The sequence below is a fragment of the Macrobrachium rosenbergii genome, chromosome 43 (assembly GCF_040412425.1).
Source record: "Macrobrachium rosenbergii isolate ZJJX-2024 chromosome 43, ASM4041242v1, whole genome shotgun sequence".
NCBI lineage: Eukaryota > Metazoa > Arthropoda > Malacostraca > Decapoda > Palaemonidae > Macrobrachium > Macrobrachium rosenbergii.
The window spans coordinates 46,026,070-46,043,024 of NC_089783.1; the positions used below are offsets into that span (position 1 = coordinate 46,026,070).

The 16,955-nt window shown below is 35.4% G+C and overlaps 2 long non-coding RNA genes across 2 annotated transcripts; one reads left to right on the forward strand and one right to left on the reverse strand.

Annotated features, from left to right (window-relative positions):
* Positions 1 to 1,347: 1,347 nt before the first annotated feature.
* Positions 1,348 to 3,131, reverse strand: LOC136828854 (uncharacterized). Its single transcript, XR_010850242.1, has 3 exons — positions 2,846 to 3,131; positions 2,283 to 2,378; positions 1,348 to 1,735 (listed from the first exon to the last, which is right to left on the reverse strand). It is a non-coding gene; the product is annotated as an uncharacterized lncRNA (long non-coding RNA).
* A 10,597-nt stretch (positions 3,132 to 13,728) lies between these two features.
* LOC136828855 (uncharacterized) lies at positions 13,729 to 15,915 on the forward strand. Its single transcript, XR_010850243.1, has 3 exons — positions 13,729 to 13,874; positions 14,938 to 15,037; positions 15,676 to 15,915. It is a non-coding gene; the product is annotated as an uncharacterized lncRNA (long non-coding RNA).
* The last annotated feature ends 1,040 nt before the right edge of the window (positions 15,916 to 16,955 follow it).

The following is a 16,955-nucleotide window of genomic DNA, read 5'->3' on the forward strand; positions in this document are numbered from 1 at the left end:
TGAGCTCAATCAGAGCCAAAACGGAAATTGACAGTAAGAAGGTTTGAAAGGTGTAACAGGAGGAAAACCTGGCAGTTGCGCTGTGAATCAATTGTTAGGAGAGGGTGGAAAGATGGAAGCAAGAATATGAAAAGGGGTACAGTAAAACGCACGAGAAGGGTTGCAGCTAGGGGCCGAAGGCACGCTGCAAAGAACCTTGAAGTAATGCCTACGGTGCACCGCATGAGCAGCACTTGACTGCGCTACCCACTCACGGGGTAGTCGCACAGATTCAAACGTTAACCGTGATGGGCAACTTCAGGCATGAAAACCAGCGTTAAATTCAAAACTTTAAACTATGTTCATTATCGTTAATTACAGTAGACAACGCTATTCTGCTCAAGTGGAACTTTTAGTTCAACTTTATGACCTACAATAGGCGCAAAATAATTCTTCACCTTCTGTAACAAGTTTCCGTTGCACGCCAGGAATGCTAACCTGGCTTATTAAAAAACCTAATAAACAGCAGCGGTATTTAAGCATTTATGACAGCCTTTCAGTACTAGTGTACACACCTGATCCCATAACCTTGGAATACTGAACTACGCTTCCACCTAAAAATCATAAGTCTGTTACTGTCTGAATGATTTTAGCGTAACAGATGAAAGACCGAATGCTGTAACCCCAAATAATTTTAATTAGGCTTATTGGTCGCGTCACCCTTATGGCGCGGTAGTTTGAATGCCGTTATCAAATTATTTTTAGTCTTATTGGTAACGTCACCCTCATGGCGAGGATCCTAGTTTCTAAAACCCTGAACGTAGCTCATTTACTGGTTCCAGGCAGCTTCTCGTCTTCGCTGTTTAGACTTACTTCAAACTCAGCGTATACCTTTTAAACCTTGCGTCGCAAGTTGCTCGATCAGTTTCAAAGTCCAGTCAAGAAAATCTTTTCCCGCTGAAACCTTTAAGTTACAAAATAGTGACCCTAAGTTCACCGTAGACCAATGTTCTTTATAGGAACCATATTTTATAGGAACCATATTTTTCCAGAATTATTTACTACTGCCTTCATCTGTGTGTCAAACTGAGGTTTGATCCTTAAAAAAACCCTCTGGATCTGTAGTACTGGTACTGAAAACCAGTAAAGCCTCAGAATTAAATTTAATTTTCCTCAATTAAATTTAATTTTCCTTAGGATCTATTTCCTGAAGTAATGTTAATTTTTCTTAACTAGTTCAAAGTCAGGACACCATTCAGGTGGTTTTCATACCTTTGCATTTCCACGTCATACGATCATAAACACTGATACCAGTCAACTCCATAAAATACAATCTGAATTTTATCGGATCTAAAGGATATTCTGGAGTAGCTATATGTAATGAACTTTAATAAATTTTATTAGTACAATATAAATCTTCATAATCCAAATCTTAATCCGTGCAAGCAGTTCAAACAATGCCTTTCCAACAAAACTTACTATACCTAGCTTGTACTTCTGATGGCGATTTTGTATCTTCAGCTTCTGATGGCGATAGTTTGTATCTTAGTTTGTATCTTCTGATGGCGATAGTTTGTATCTTCAGTTGTGTATGTATCTTCTGATGGCGATAGTTTGTATCTTCAGTTGTGTATGTATCTTCTGATGGCGATAGTTTGTATCTTCAGAGGAATCAAAAGAAACTTGCTACCACAAAGGTCTCAGGACTAATTTGGCAGCCAAGCTTTATTGTAGTTTCTACTCCCACCAGCAAAACCTGTAAATAAAATTTGTTAAACAATATTTCTAGTGCGGATTTTCTTTCATTACCGACCGTCCTGAAAACCTAATAAAGAAAATCTAATAATAGACTACCTTGTGACTGTACGCTAAAACTGAAAAACTTAATTTAAAAACTTATACAAAACTTATATTATTCATACAATTTGGATCCAAGTTCAAAGAAATTATACCTTTAGCGAGGATAGCTCAGACTAACATTGCCTTAAGATTAGACATTACGATTATCACCACCTATATGAACTAGTTACCACCTATCTAGACTAGTTACCAATGGTTTTCAATGACAGTACGAAAGAAAATCTTTGAATGTATAAACTGAATATTCACTTACCAAGAGTTTGAGAAGAGTTTTGAGTAAAAAAAAAAAAAAAAAAAATGCAAGCCCCCCTCTGACGTACGGTAGACTATGCCTACCGTACGCCAGAGAAGCTCCTCCCCACTTCAGGGGCTCCGCCCCTGAAGGGGGAGGATTAGCTTGCAAGGTGTTTGGTTTGAGTTCACTAAAAGTGAAAGTATCTTACCTTTGAATATGTCATAGTTACGTAAATAGTCCAGAGAAGTGAAGTAGGCAGAATTTCTCATGTGCTCAAATTGAGGAAGGCCCAGCAAATAGAACCCTGGAAATAAAAATTATGAGTTAACTGGAGACAATAGTCAAGGCAATAAAAATTAAAAAAAATACTAACACTCCGTTTAAAGACTCAAATTGAGGAAGGCCCAACAAATAGAACCCTGAAATAAAAATTTTTAACTGGATTTCAAGGCAATAAAACCAAAATAAATACTAACACTCCGTTTAAAGACTAACTCGCATTTAGCCGGAAAAGTTTATCCATTTCTCACAAAAACCAGATACACTTACTCCCATTTAGCCGGAAAAATTTATCCATTTATCACAAACACCAATCATACAATTACTAAAATCCATAACACTAAAATCCATAACACTAAAATCCATAACACTAAAATCCATAAATCCCCTCAATTATTAAAACTCCACAAAAACACCGATCCATTTATAATAAAACCCAATTAGATATACTTCCTAATTACCAAAATCCTGTTAAAATAGTAAATAACATACCAACCGCAGAAAACCGTAAGCTTCCAACGATGTATGCCACACCACAAAACAAACAGTTCACCCACCACGAAACTAGACGCTTAACACCGACCGCTGAACTGCACTTAAATAATAAACGCCATACGCGCTGTCTAGCCAACGAAATGTGTACTTTTATGAGCCAAGGAGGACGGAGCGTGCTAATATTGTCTACCGCGACGACTAGTTAATCGTTGTTTCGACGGCCAATAGATGGCAGTGGCTGGAAAAGCGCTCTATCAAATTGTGGACACTACATTGCAGACGGCTGATAAATCATCATATGAGATACAAAAATAAATTACATATAGAAGGAGGAAGCATAGCTGATAGAGAGAGAAAGACTTTTAGTAAATGAACGGAAAATATATGAATACCAGTGTCAACCCGGTATGTTAAGATTAAGGGTACTATGCATTCCCTCATAGGCCATGGTCCTATATTTGTTTCCTCGAACATGATGCAGTGAGTGAAAGTTGCCATACGTTTTATTTGTGTCCAAGTCTGATGAAAATTACGACAGGGATGCGCGAATACCTACTCACCTCGAAACTTTCTCATTTTTTATATCTATACGTGACCAATGGCCACTGTCTCTAATTACTTTCTCTACCGGTAGTACAAGTTTCTACCTCACAGACACTCGTATATTGCTAAAGTTCTTGCAGTCGCTACGACATGTTTACTGGATTTTTTTTTTTTATTTAAAGTTTCAGAAGTAATATATATGGCATTCAGTATCTTACACTGATGTGCCTTTATTGGACGTTTATTAGAAAGTAATAACGTCACCCATTTAAAGAACGGCTGAAAAGTATTTCTCTCTCTCTCTCTCTCTCTCTCTCTCTCTCTCTCTCTCTCTCTCTCTGTGTCCGTGTCCTCTTGTCTTGGGATGTGTCACCAAGCGTCTCTGACCATGACATGTATGTAAGAATAAGTTGGTTGCATGTCTCCCTCTCGTAGCAAAAGGAAAATTTTGGCACTTTTAGCCGTGAGAAAATAAGTTAGAAACTGTTGCAGAGAGCAGCCACTATAGGCAAAACTAAAGACCAGATTTCTCATTCCTGTCCGAAAATGCATTTTCGTTTTAAAGCCTATGCGATAGTTGCTTATATGATTAAGCCTCGAGTACTTTGCTCCTTCTACGTAAGGGAGTTCGAAATCCTTTGTAACATTTGACTGGGAGTTTCATTAAAAATCTTGTTTTCCATCATTGACAGTAATGACATTAGGTCATTTAAATCAGTGACTTAATTTAGTTTATTTATGTTGTATTGGTATTTTAGATATCGTACGAAAGTGCTGTGGTTTTGTGCTTTTGCCCATAGGAAAGTCATTACGTAGAAAGTTTGTTATTTTGTTCCGATTGATATTAATTCATTTTGAAGAAGTGATTACTTGGGCCTTTTGTATATGATTGCATTCGCTGCTGTGTACTTCTCTTGAATGTCTATAACCGTCCTCCTTACTGTATACATCGTGCTAAACATATAGGGACAAATGCCACACCATCAACCTAACGACCTACTTAAGAAACAGTCAAAAAAGGTATTTATCTGGCCAAATCTACGCGCACAGTTATCCAAGAACAGCCTCTGTCCCAAGGGAATTAGTACTATCAACCTGAATTAATGCGCAAGCCTCTCCTTCATCAGAACCCTTCCCCCTTCCCTCCCCATTTACGTTTCCTGAAAATTTAAATAAACTGCATATTCCACGATCTTCTCGTCCCACCTAACAGTTCTCCCGTTCATTTTATCATGTCCATATACGCTACACGAAACCGTTCCCTTTTACTATTAAATTCCTCAAAAACATTTTCATGATGAACACCTGTCATACAAGCTTTCGTTCCTAAACCTACATGATGTCCAGTCATCTGCTTAAATCGTTTAATTAAAAGTCTTTTGACAACCACCACAGCATGCTTAGCAAAGCGGTGCCGTCTACTTCGTTACACCGCCGGTCATTAAGCAATTTTATGCCTGGCTACTACGTGGATTCCAGGTGTTCCATAAAACAGAAAGAGAGAGAAGAAAATAACTAAGTTGACAGACGCAAAGACGAATAACCTTTTGAAGAACCGTAGGGTAGCAATCTTATCGTTTATAAAGTCAACACTCCAAGTGGATATATATATATATATATATATATATATATATATATATATATATATATATATATATATATATATATATATATATGAAATCATATTAACACGTGATTTATGTTTAGATAAATCACGTGTTAATGTGATTGCAATATATATATATATATATATATATATATATATATATATATATATATATATATATATATATATATATATTAACATATGATTTATATTTCGACACACATATATATATAATATGTTATATATATATATATATATATATATATATATATATATATATATATATATATATATATATATATATATATATGATAAAACAAAAAGCTTGCCTGTTTATAAGGATAAACTTTAGCAAAAATCTGTGCATAAGCATCACGCTTTGCGCAAGCATAACGCACCAGTTCAAACTGGTTACTAATAATGATTTCCATAATGGTTATTTTGGAATGCAATCGCTTCATGTTTATGAATTTCGGAATATATTATCGGGGGAAACCGGAGGAGGAAAAGAGGCCTGGCCAAATGTACTGCGTTTGGCAAAAACTCACGTCTGATACAAGACGGCGTTAATAATTCATCAGTTCCAATAGGCATATAGAGGATATTCAATCCGGCAAATACCAAGCATAGACTGCATATAATTCAACATTCCAGGAAAGGTTATTAGCATCAGTATCTGTTGATCGTAGAGTATGGCATTCGAACCGTGTGTGTGTTTGTGTGCGTGTGTTTATTTGTTTGTTTTCTGTAATATTTGTCATTTTTTCGTTGATTTGTTGAGGGAAACGTGTCCCAAAAAAGGCAAAGAAATCATAAATATTATGGATGTTTTATCCCAATCGGGATAATATTAGTTATATAGAATATGATCAAATATTTTTTTTTTATTACTACATCCATATCTACTCTGCGAATATTATTATTAGAGACGAACATCATCCAGACAGTTATTCGATAACCGCTGATGATTCACATGGTATAGAACATTTTTGTATTAACCTCTTCGCCATGTTGATAGTTGATAAACGACAAGTGTAAACTATCGACTTGAATAGACTACTCCTAACTGTCGTTCTACTACAGTGTTTTAACGGTTATCAGCCTTTTAAACTGGAATTTAAAAAAGGAAATTATTTGTCGCTTTTAACTTTATACATTTATATACTGTATATATATATATATATATATATATATATATATATATATATATATATATATATATATATATATATTATATCACAGTAATCTCCTTCATCCTGTTGGAATGGTTGATGTCCAATAGCGTCAACCTTTCATTTTCCACCGGCGTGATTTACAGAGAATAAAATTGCTAGACTTTTGGTTAGTCTCCACAGAGAGTGTCACTGGGGACCTAATGTCCACTGCATTTGGTATTCCAAGCGATCACCCCTCCAAATGCTGACCAGATGTACCGCTGATTAATTCAGCTGATCCGGAGACTGGCCATGTCGTGCAAATCATGGGACGTTCAATATGGCTCTTAAATTTAGTTCCTTGTTAACGGTACGTCACTTTTTTTTTTGTAGATTCGATGACCAGTGCATCATTTTTTTTTATTTTGTAGATTCAATAATTCATTTTTTTATTTTGTAAATTCCATGACCAGTGCATTATTTTATTTTATTTTGTAGATTCATTTTTTTTTTTATTTTGTAGATTCCATGACTAGTACATATGTATATATATATATATATATATATATATATATATATATATATATATATATATATATATATATATATATATATGTGTGTATATTATTATATATATATATATATATATATATATGACCATGTATATTTTTTTATTTTGTATATTTGCGATGACCAGTACGTCTTTTTTCTAGATTCGATGGCCAGTACATCATTTTTTCTTTGTGCAGATTCATGACTGGTACACATTTTTTTTTTTGTAGATTCGTTGACCAGTACACATTTTTGTAGATTCGATGGCCAGTACGTAATTTTTTTTTATTTTGCAGATTCGATAACCGTACACACACACACACACACACACACACACATATATATATATATATATATATATATATATATATATATATATATATATATATATATATATATATATATATATATATATATATATATATATCTTTTGTAGATTCGATAATAAATCATGCTGGTTGCGCAAATAATATGTAACGAACAATCAAATATCTGCTTTAGCAAGGTATGGATTAAACTCAGACTAGTTTTCTTTGTAAATTAGTGACTGGTCGTTCGGTATTTTACGACATTTAATTGATTTAATATCGCAGCTTTTAGTTTTCTGTAAAAGAAAACTATTGTGCCGGCTTTGTCTGTCCGTCCGCACTTTTCTTTCCGCCCTTAGATCTTAAAAACTACCGAGGCTAGAGGATTGCAAATTGGTATGTTGATCATTGACCCTTCAGTCATCATACATACCAAATTGCAGCCCTCTAGCCTCAGTAGTTTTCATTTTATTTAAGGTTAAAGTTAGCCATAATCGTGCTTCTGGCAACGCAACAACACAGGCCACCACGGCCACCTGAGAGTTTCATGGGCCGCGGCTCATACAGCATTATATCGAGACCACCGAAAGATAGATCTATCTTCGGTGGCCTTGATTTTGTACAGAAAACTTGCGCCGAAGAAACTTTGGCGCATTTTTTAGTAGGGAACGAACAATTGAATAATATCCGTTTTAGCAAAACGATGGTTTAAATTCAAAGTTTTCTTAGTGAATTAATGGCTGGTCATTCGGCATTTAACATCATTTAATTGCTTTTATATTTTTTTTTTTTTTTTTATTAAAACAGAAAATTTAATACGGAAGTGACCTAATAAGCGTTCGGCAAAAACCCATATGTAATACGGAATCTAGTTAATAATTCCGCTGCATTAGCATATTAGAGGATATCCAATCTCCAGATACCAAACATAGACTGAATATCGTATTCAACATGTTAATGCATTCCTGAAATGGTATTAGTGACACTATCCCTCGCGACTAGAGTAGACCATTCCTCTTAGCTTCAAGTTACTACGCTCTGCGTTTATTTGTTTCTTCGTTTCTTGGCTTCTTTTTTTGATATTTCTGACGTTCAACGTTTCACTGTAAAACGAAAGGAATTTCTAAGTGTAAATGATAGTATCTTTAGGAAATTCTGTAGAGTGAATATCGACTGATGTTGTCCCCCAATGGTTAATAAAACGACATTTAAGTGAATGAATATAACATACGATTTCGACCTTCACGTAAGTCCTCTTCAGCTGTGCTAAACAGTAATTACAAAATTCACAAAGAGATCAAAGTAAAAATACGAATTTTAATAGAGCAATTAAAATGGAAACTGTCAGTCCTGGTGTCTTCCACGTGTCTAACCGTTTCTTGAAGGAGTCTTCTTGTAGTTGAGTTGTTTCCTCCAAAATACCTAATTGCAGATTGGCTGTCAGGCTTTTTCTTAACCATTCAAGACTAACGCGAAGAATGTGTTTCTATTAATGTGCTTTCCCCAACCTAAGACATATTTCAAGCAAAAATGCTTTAGGTTAGATATTTAATTCCCTGGAAGTTGAATTATATTCCTGTTATCGGCGAAAGACTCTTCGACTATAGTTAATGTCTATACATATTCATTGCTTGTGCGCCTATAGTTAATGTCTATACATATTCATTGCTTGTGTTAGCGTGTATCATAAATATTTGCAGTAAGGGCATATATGGTTAATAGCCCCTAAACACATTCCTTTTCGCATAAACATAATCACTCACAAATTATGTCTTGGAAGTCATAATTTTTCGATCAGTGATTCCAGTTACCATCAACACAAAAGATATATACTTTTTTTAGGCTGGCTTATACCATCGTTAATATTTCTATGTAAGATCATCTGAGAAAACAATTAAAGATTCTCTCTTTTTCACAGTTGGTATACATGAAGCGACAGATGGAACTGAACGTAGGAAATGTGATAGCAAAGAATTTACTTTAATTATTTGTCAGTCTCTGCTGCGTGACCAGAGCCCTGAGCCCCACACTAGCCCAGCAGTTGTTTGTAAGAACCCAAAAGTCATTAAATGCATGCATAAAAACAACAACGAAAAAAAGGTCGAAAGAAAGGTTTAATTATTAGCCTATAAGAAGGTTGACTATTATTCATGATAATACAACACAAAACAAGAGTTGAAGGGCTTTCTGTTGAATAAATTTTTTTCCCCTACGTCTGGAACGGTTTCGGAGGTTGAATTGAGTGGAATTCTTTGTTAGAATTCATTGTTCAGAAGAGAGAGAGAGAGAGAGAGAGAGAGAGAGAGAGAGAGAGAGAGAGAGAGAGAGAGACCATAGCTGGCATGTAAAAGAATTCGGATGATTGTATCAAGATTTCTAATGACAAAGATGACAGTTACTGACTTTGATTCCCAGTTTTGGCTGCGTGAATATCCCCCCCGCCACCCGTCCCTTCGCCCCCTCCTCCCCACAAGCACAAACACGTACGCCACGGTGCTTATTGAAGAATATGGAGCTGGATACGATATCAGCGTGATATAAATGTGCTGGCATTAACGCAAAAGCGCTTCGTTATCCTGTGCCGTTTTCCCTCCGTCAGCGTGAGTGTTTACGGATTGCAGGCTTCATAAACCCAACAAAGAGAAGAAATAGGCTGCTATATACGTCAGCAGTAATGCTGCAGGTGAAATATGCTGTGGCTTATTTCTCCTCTTTGTTCCCATATGGACTCTTCCGTCCGCATAACGCTCTCTCATCTTAGTAAGGAGATTCTCATCAGCATAGCATTTACTCTCCCCAGAGTTTTAATTTAAATGTGTATATATATATATATATATATATATATATATATATATATATATATATATATATATATATATATATATATATATATATATGTATATATATATATATATATATATATATATATATATATATATATATATATATATATATATATATATATATATATATATATATATATATATATATATATATATATATATATATATATATATATATATATATATATATATATATATATATATATATATATATATATATATATATATATATATATATATATATATATATATATATGTGTGTGTCGTTTCTGCGTGTTGCAGTGCTACGCTCACCTTTGTCAGGTCCGCGAACTGCCTCCTCCCTACTGCTCGCTGCTCCAGCAGTTGTAAATGAGTACCTATGACTATTGTAGTCATTCAGCGTGAACACTCCACTTCCTTATACTAAAAGTCGTGGACTCGACGACAGTCATTTTATACTCCAACTAGTTCCTCGTTGGATGGGTCGATATCGCACTCGGCTAGCACTTTCCTAGGCCCGCGTTCGATTCTCCGGCCGGCCAATGAAGAATTAGAGGAATTTATTTCTGGTGATAGAAATTCATTTCTCGCTACAACGTGGTTCGGATTCCACAATAAGCTGTAGGTCCCGTTCCTAGGAGAGCTGTCAGTCAGCTCAGTGGTCTGGTTAAACTAAGGTATACTTACTTATACTCCAACTATGTCCTTTGCTTCATATTTGGCAACTCTCTTCTTCTCTCATCCTACCGTCATCCATTACATTTATTTCTAAATATCTGTCAACACAAAAAAATGTAATTTGTATTGGAATTCAAGCTGGAATATCCAATTTAGGCCAAGAGCTGACACCTATGAGGTCACTCACGCTGAAAGGGAAATTGAGAGTTAAGAAGGTTTGACAGGTGTAACAGGAGGATGACCTCGCACTCGCAGTTGTTCTCTGAAAGACTTATGAGAAGGTAGAAGTGAGATAGAAGAAAGATGATACGAAAGGAGGCACAGTACAAGGAATGAAAGGGGTGGCAGCTAGGGGCCGAAGGGACTCTGCAAAAAGGCTTCAGTAATGCCTACAGTGCACCACGTTTTATGTACTGATGGCACTACCCTCTTACGGGGGTGTACTTTGTATACACGGAAATATGGAGGTGGTATGAGAGTACGTGCTAACAATTCCGATATCAAGAGTTTTGAGTGTAAATGGTGTAAGTTAGTAGTTTACGAAAACATATCGCTTGTAAAAGTAATGAAAGGGAAGCTCGCGTATAGAGATATATAAAAGTGAGTGACTACTCTAGCATAAACGTACGTTTAGGAGTGCATGCTAGGTTCCCGTTTGTTTGTGACATACAAGCATAGAACTTTGAGGAAGCAGAGAGAGAGAGAGAGATATTTACTAAAATTTTTTACCCTCCGAGAGGCAAAAAGAACAAAACCCCGAAGCTAAATATTTTGGCAACAAAATCATTTCATTTGTACACGAACCGCGCATTAAATTCGTGAGAAAGGAAAACGCATAATTCCATTAATAATATGCGCCTATTTGGAAATGCCTAAAACCACAGCCTTAATTTATGATGACTGGTCTATTTCGAAGATTTTTTTAAATGGCGTTTGGCAAAGACTCGCCCGCTTTCCAAGTCACGAAAATGGAAATTTATTAATGCCCGGTAAATACTGAGGATATGAAAATCCAATATATAAATAAGAGAATGGTAAAGGCTTAAGTTTCTGGTATACTATTACACCGCCTTTAAAGCGAAAATACATTTTCGGACAGGTATGAGAAATCTGGTCTTTAGTCTGACCGTTAGGGCCTGTTCTCTGCAACAGTTTCTAACTTATTTTCTCACGGCAAAAGTGCCAAAATTTTCCTTTTGTTACGAGAGGAAGACATGCAACCGACTTATTCTCTCTTTCACTCACACACACACACACACACACACACACACACACACACACACACATTGCGGTGGTCAGACACGCTTGCAGTACATGACACATCCCAAGACAAACTGAGAGAGAAAACGTGAAGGTAAAAATAAATTTTTATGACGTCTTTATATAAGTTATATTACTTCCTGATAAAGGTACAATAAAGGCAGTTATATCCGTGTAAGTTGTATATACTACTATATACACTGCTTCGGGCACTGTAATCAAATAAACAAAACCTTCAATGAATGCGCCGTAGCGAATATAGGAACTTGTGGCAATAGGCGAGTGTCTGTGTGGATGAAACTTGTAGTACCAGTAGAAAAAGTAAATCGAGAAAGGTGCTTAATTTCGGAGGAGTATCCCTGCTCGCATCGGTGAGCTAATTTCTTTTTATCTTTTATTTAGAAAACATACATTTTAAAGTTCATTTTACTATTCAATACATATGGAATTGGAAATCATAATGACAAAACAGATACAGTGGGAAGCTTTGAATTGGGTTGAGCGAGTAAAAATCTGAATCATTCAGTCCATGACTGGATGTATTCCTGATACCCTATACACCATTCCCCTTATGACTGCTTAAACAAGACAATAAAACGTTTCTGCACAACTTTGGCCTTTTGATTTAGAAACTATCATTCCCAATGATTAGCCCTCCTTTGGAAAATAAAGGTCTTCAAGAATCAGTCATGTAGACCTTTATTTTGTAAAAGAAGGTTAATTATTGGGAATGATGTATGGTTTCTAAACTGAAAGACCAAGAGCTGCATAAACGCTTGTCATGTCTTGTTTGAACAGTTGTGAGGGAAATGGCGTATAGGATATAACAGTACAGCACATCCAGTCATAGACTGGATGATTCAGATTCAAATATAGAAACTTGTCAACTTAACCACAATGATCAGAATTTGGCAATGATCTTGTAAACAAGCAACGTTACCTTATACGAGACTAAAGCTATGCGGCACAAAATAGCCACGTCCGTTCAGTGAAAGGTTGAAAGGTCTCACTTAGGAAAGCTTGTTGCGTCATTGTAAACGCTTGAGTCATCACAACTAGAAGTTTTCTTGTTATAAACCCTGTCTAGTAGTGTATCTGTAAGAACTGTCTGTAAATTTGCCTTTCCTTATATTCCTCGTTTTTTCATCAAACTGTCATTTATCCCTTCATTTTCAAGAACGACACTTTCATTTCTGTAACAACAGTAACCACGGTAATTTTTTTTTTTATTTACGGGTTTGTCATATTGACAGTATTACTGATAATGCAATCCGTTTTTAATTTTACTACCCTAAAAAAATGTCTACTAACAATTGAGCGACCCTATATGTAAATTACAGGTAACATTAAACTTATTCTAACTGTCATAGATTCACCATAGTTGATTTACACACAGCGAAAAGTGGACGAGGTGAACCTGCTTTTCGCAATGTAACTTCGGATTTAGATAATCGTGGTTTACATCAGACTTGGACACAAATAACAACTGCGTCTAATATCACAGACTGTTTGCTGTTCATGAAAATAAAATGAAAATAGGACAGTGCCGCAGGAGGGAATTTATAGTACCGTTAATCTTAATGCATCAGGTAGGCATTAGCAATCGCAAACTTTTCGCTCTGATACCTGCTGGTAGTCTCTCTCTCTCTCTCTCTCTCTCTCTCTCTCTCTCTCTCTCTCTATATATATATATATATATATATATATATATATATATATATATATATATATATATATATATATATATATATATATATATATATATTTTTCCTATTTGTGATTTATTTTGGTATCCATTGTGATAATTTATCATCCTTCTGTAATCCTCTCCTCTTATTTTTTACAAAAAAATGCATTGTCGTCCGTGCCATCTACTGGCCGTTGAATAAACGACAGAAGGGTCAGAGAATATCTTCAGGCCCTTTCCTCCTTGGCTCCTGAAGGAGAATATTTCGTTATCAAAACAGTGCGACCACTGGCCATTTTAGAAGTGCGATTTTGTGGTGAAGGAGCAAAACTTTCGCGAATATTGGACGTTGCTTTCGTATTTTGATTGTGTTTTTCGATGGACGCTTTAAATTGACGGTCTGCGCTGCTAAGGTTGGTAAATGTTAGGGATTCGTAGTCGTAAGTTGATTGATAATCAATTTTTTTTTTTTTTTTAGCAGGTGGATATTTATTTGCTAATGATATTTGGCTTATTTGCACCAGGATGATATTGAGTTGATGTTTTTAGTTGTAGCTGGATGATATTGAATTGTTAGTGATAATTTCAGCATCTGGATTAGAGAGTTAACCAAGTTCTGATTTTTTAGTAGCAGCAGGATATCGGTTTGCCAGTGATATTTGACTTGGTTGCGGGTGGATGATATTGAATTTAGTGAAAAAAATTTTCTTAACTTGATTTAAAGTTAACTAGTTTAAATTTTTCAGTAGCAGCTGGGTGATATTGATTTGCTAGTGATATTGACTTAGTTGCAGCTGCATGATATTGAGTTTGTGTTAATTTTTTTAGCAACTGGATGGCTAGTTTTACTAGTTTTAATTTTTTAGTAGCAGCTGGGCGATATTGATTTGCTAATGATATTTGACTTGGTTGCAGCTGGATGATTTTTTTCAGCAACTGGATGATATTGATTTGCTAGTGATGTATTTCTTTGTAGCAGCTGGATGACATTGAATTACTAGTGTTTAGTAGCATCTGGATGACATTTACTGGTTTCAATTCTTTAGTAGCAGCTGGATGATACTGATTTGCTAGTGTTTTTTCTTTGTAGCAGCTGGATGATATTGAATTACTAGTGATATTTTTAGTAGCTGCTGAGTGATAATGGATTACTAGTAATATAATTTAGTAGCTGCTGGGTGATAATGGGTTACAGTAATATAATTTAATAGCTGCTGGGTGTTATTGAATTACTAGTGATACTGTACTTCTAGCAGCTGGGTGAAATTGAATTACTAGTGATATTTAACGTAGTAGCAACTGGATATTGAATTGCTAGTGATATTTTTCTTAGCAGCTGGATGACATTGCTTTACTCGTGATATATTACTTAATAGCGGCTAGGATTTTACTTAGTAGCAGCTGGATGATACTGAATTGCTTGTGATATTTTTACCTATTCTGATGTCTTTTGGTACATTTATCTTTATTTTTCAGAATCCTGTTTATGGACGACTTCAGTTTCATTTTGGTCAAACCAATAATTCTACAAACCTCACTTCGCGGGACTGTATCCGTAACTATGCCATACTCGAAGGTAAGAGACTTTCCTCTTTTAGTATGCTCAAACCTATACTAACACTGTGCAAGCTAATCCTCCCCCTTCAGGGGCGGAACCCCTGAAGTGGGGAGGAGCTCCTCTGGCGTACGGTAGACATTGTCTACCGTACGTCAGAGGGGGGCTTGCACAAAAAAAAAAATACTAACCCAAATCTGAACTCAAATGCTTGGTAAGCGGTAACTTGGTGTTTATAGAATTTAGTGATTTCATTTTTCGTCTTGTCTTTGAAAACTTTATAGGGATAAAGACTAATTGCTATAAATTTGCGTTCATTAATGAATTTTGATTAAACTCTACGTTAATCTTAATTTTTGTTTAAGCTTTTAAAATTTTCGAAGTTTTTAGAATGCTAGTTTAGATATTTTACATATCTAATATTACAGTATCTATAATAAAATTCCTTTGAATATTTTTACAATATCTTACGATAGATAAGACTTCAAACTTTACTACAAAAATCAAGATATTTAAGTTAAGAATTTTTAGATGTTAGGATGTTCAATTTTTGTTTCTGGTTTGACAGGCTTTCAAGACTGCATAGAAAGATAAATAACCAATACTATGAATATTGTTTGACCAATACTATGAATACTGTTTGATAATTTTAATTACAGGTTGTGCTGGGATACAACAATCAAGTTTTTCCATCAAACTGCCTTGAGAGCACCATGATAGCGACGACAGTTGATTGACATAACTGGAAATATTAACCAGATTGACTGGTATTTATCGTCAGTACTGGACCCAGTAAGTCCATTAGTATGGAGTAGTGGTAGAGGAAAAAATACCCAAGTTGAATATCTAGAGAAACTGACTGGATTTCTTAATAAATAAAGACATTACATTTAACTCTGCGCTAAATTCAAATTATTTTTCCTTCTAATCCAGCTACAATCCTACCAGAGTATTTCATAGTTTACTGTTTACTGGAATCTTAATTTACTGCAAGCATATATAATGTGCAATGCAAAGGTTCTTACCATTCACTGGCATTTGTTTCTGTCAATTCGGTTGAGCTGAAGCAAGGCATCACTTAACTCGTGAAGGGAATTGACTGTAATTTGCTTATATGAATGTTAATTCGGTTGAGCTGATTCAAGGCTTCACTTAGCTCGTGATGGGAATTAACTTTTTTCGATTAAGTTGTCATTCTTAAATACTACAAATAACTTATGATTGTACAAGCCTATATGAAATTGAGGCCAAAAAAATTATCCATTGTCTAACCTCATCCGGGTTTCAAAGCAAGTCTTGAAATATAATTCCTTTAAGGCAATGAAGCAAAAAAAGGTCGATGAAGGGAAAAAATATAACCCTATGTAGTAAACCCCAGAAAGCATTCCTTGATAGTGGACATGGTTTAATGCTCTGTTTTAAAGTGATAATTCTTTTGGCGAGTTGTCAAAATGCTGTTCTAATTGTTTTAGTCACGTAAAATAAGACTAATCCTTCGGGCCAGCCGTAGGATAGCTGTTAATCAGCTCAGTGGTCTGGTTAAACTAAGACTTGACTTAAAAATTTGAGAGAGGTAGCCATTAAAATAACCAAGTAACTCTACCAAATAATCTCTTGGAACTCTGTCCATGGTTCCTGACCGAGGTTTAGTATCCGCAGAACTCGTTACACTGACGGGAAGACTTGGCTACTGTGGGCGAACCTTGAGCCAACGTCTAGTCGGTGACAGGTCAATCAAGCTATTTGGGATTATGGTCGTCGTCAGTGTTTAGTTCCCATTGAATTATGCCTCTAGTTTACTAATCCTGAAACGATTTTTTAGGGTGGGAGCTAAGTTTGATTCCTGGAAATATGTAGTTACTGTCATTTAACGTAATTGTCCGAGTAGGTCTGATTTAGATTTTCATCCTGTGCTGCTATGAGTCCATTAGTGTGAGAC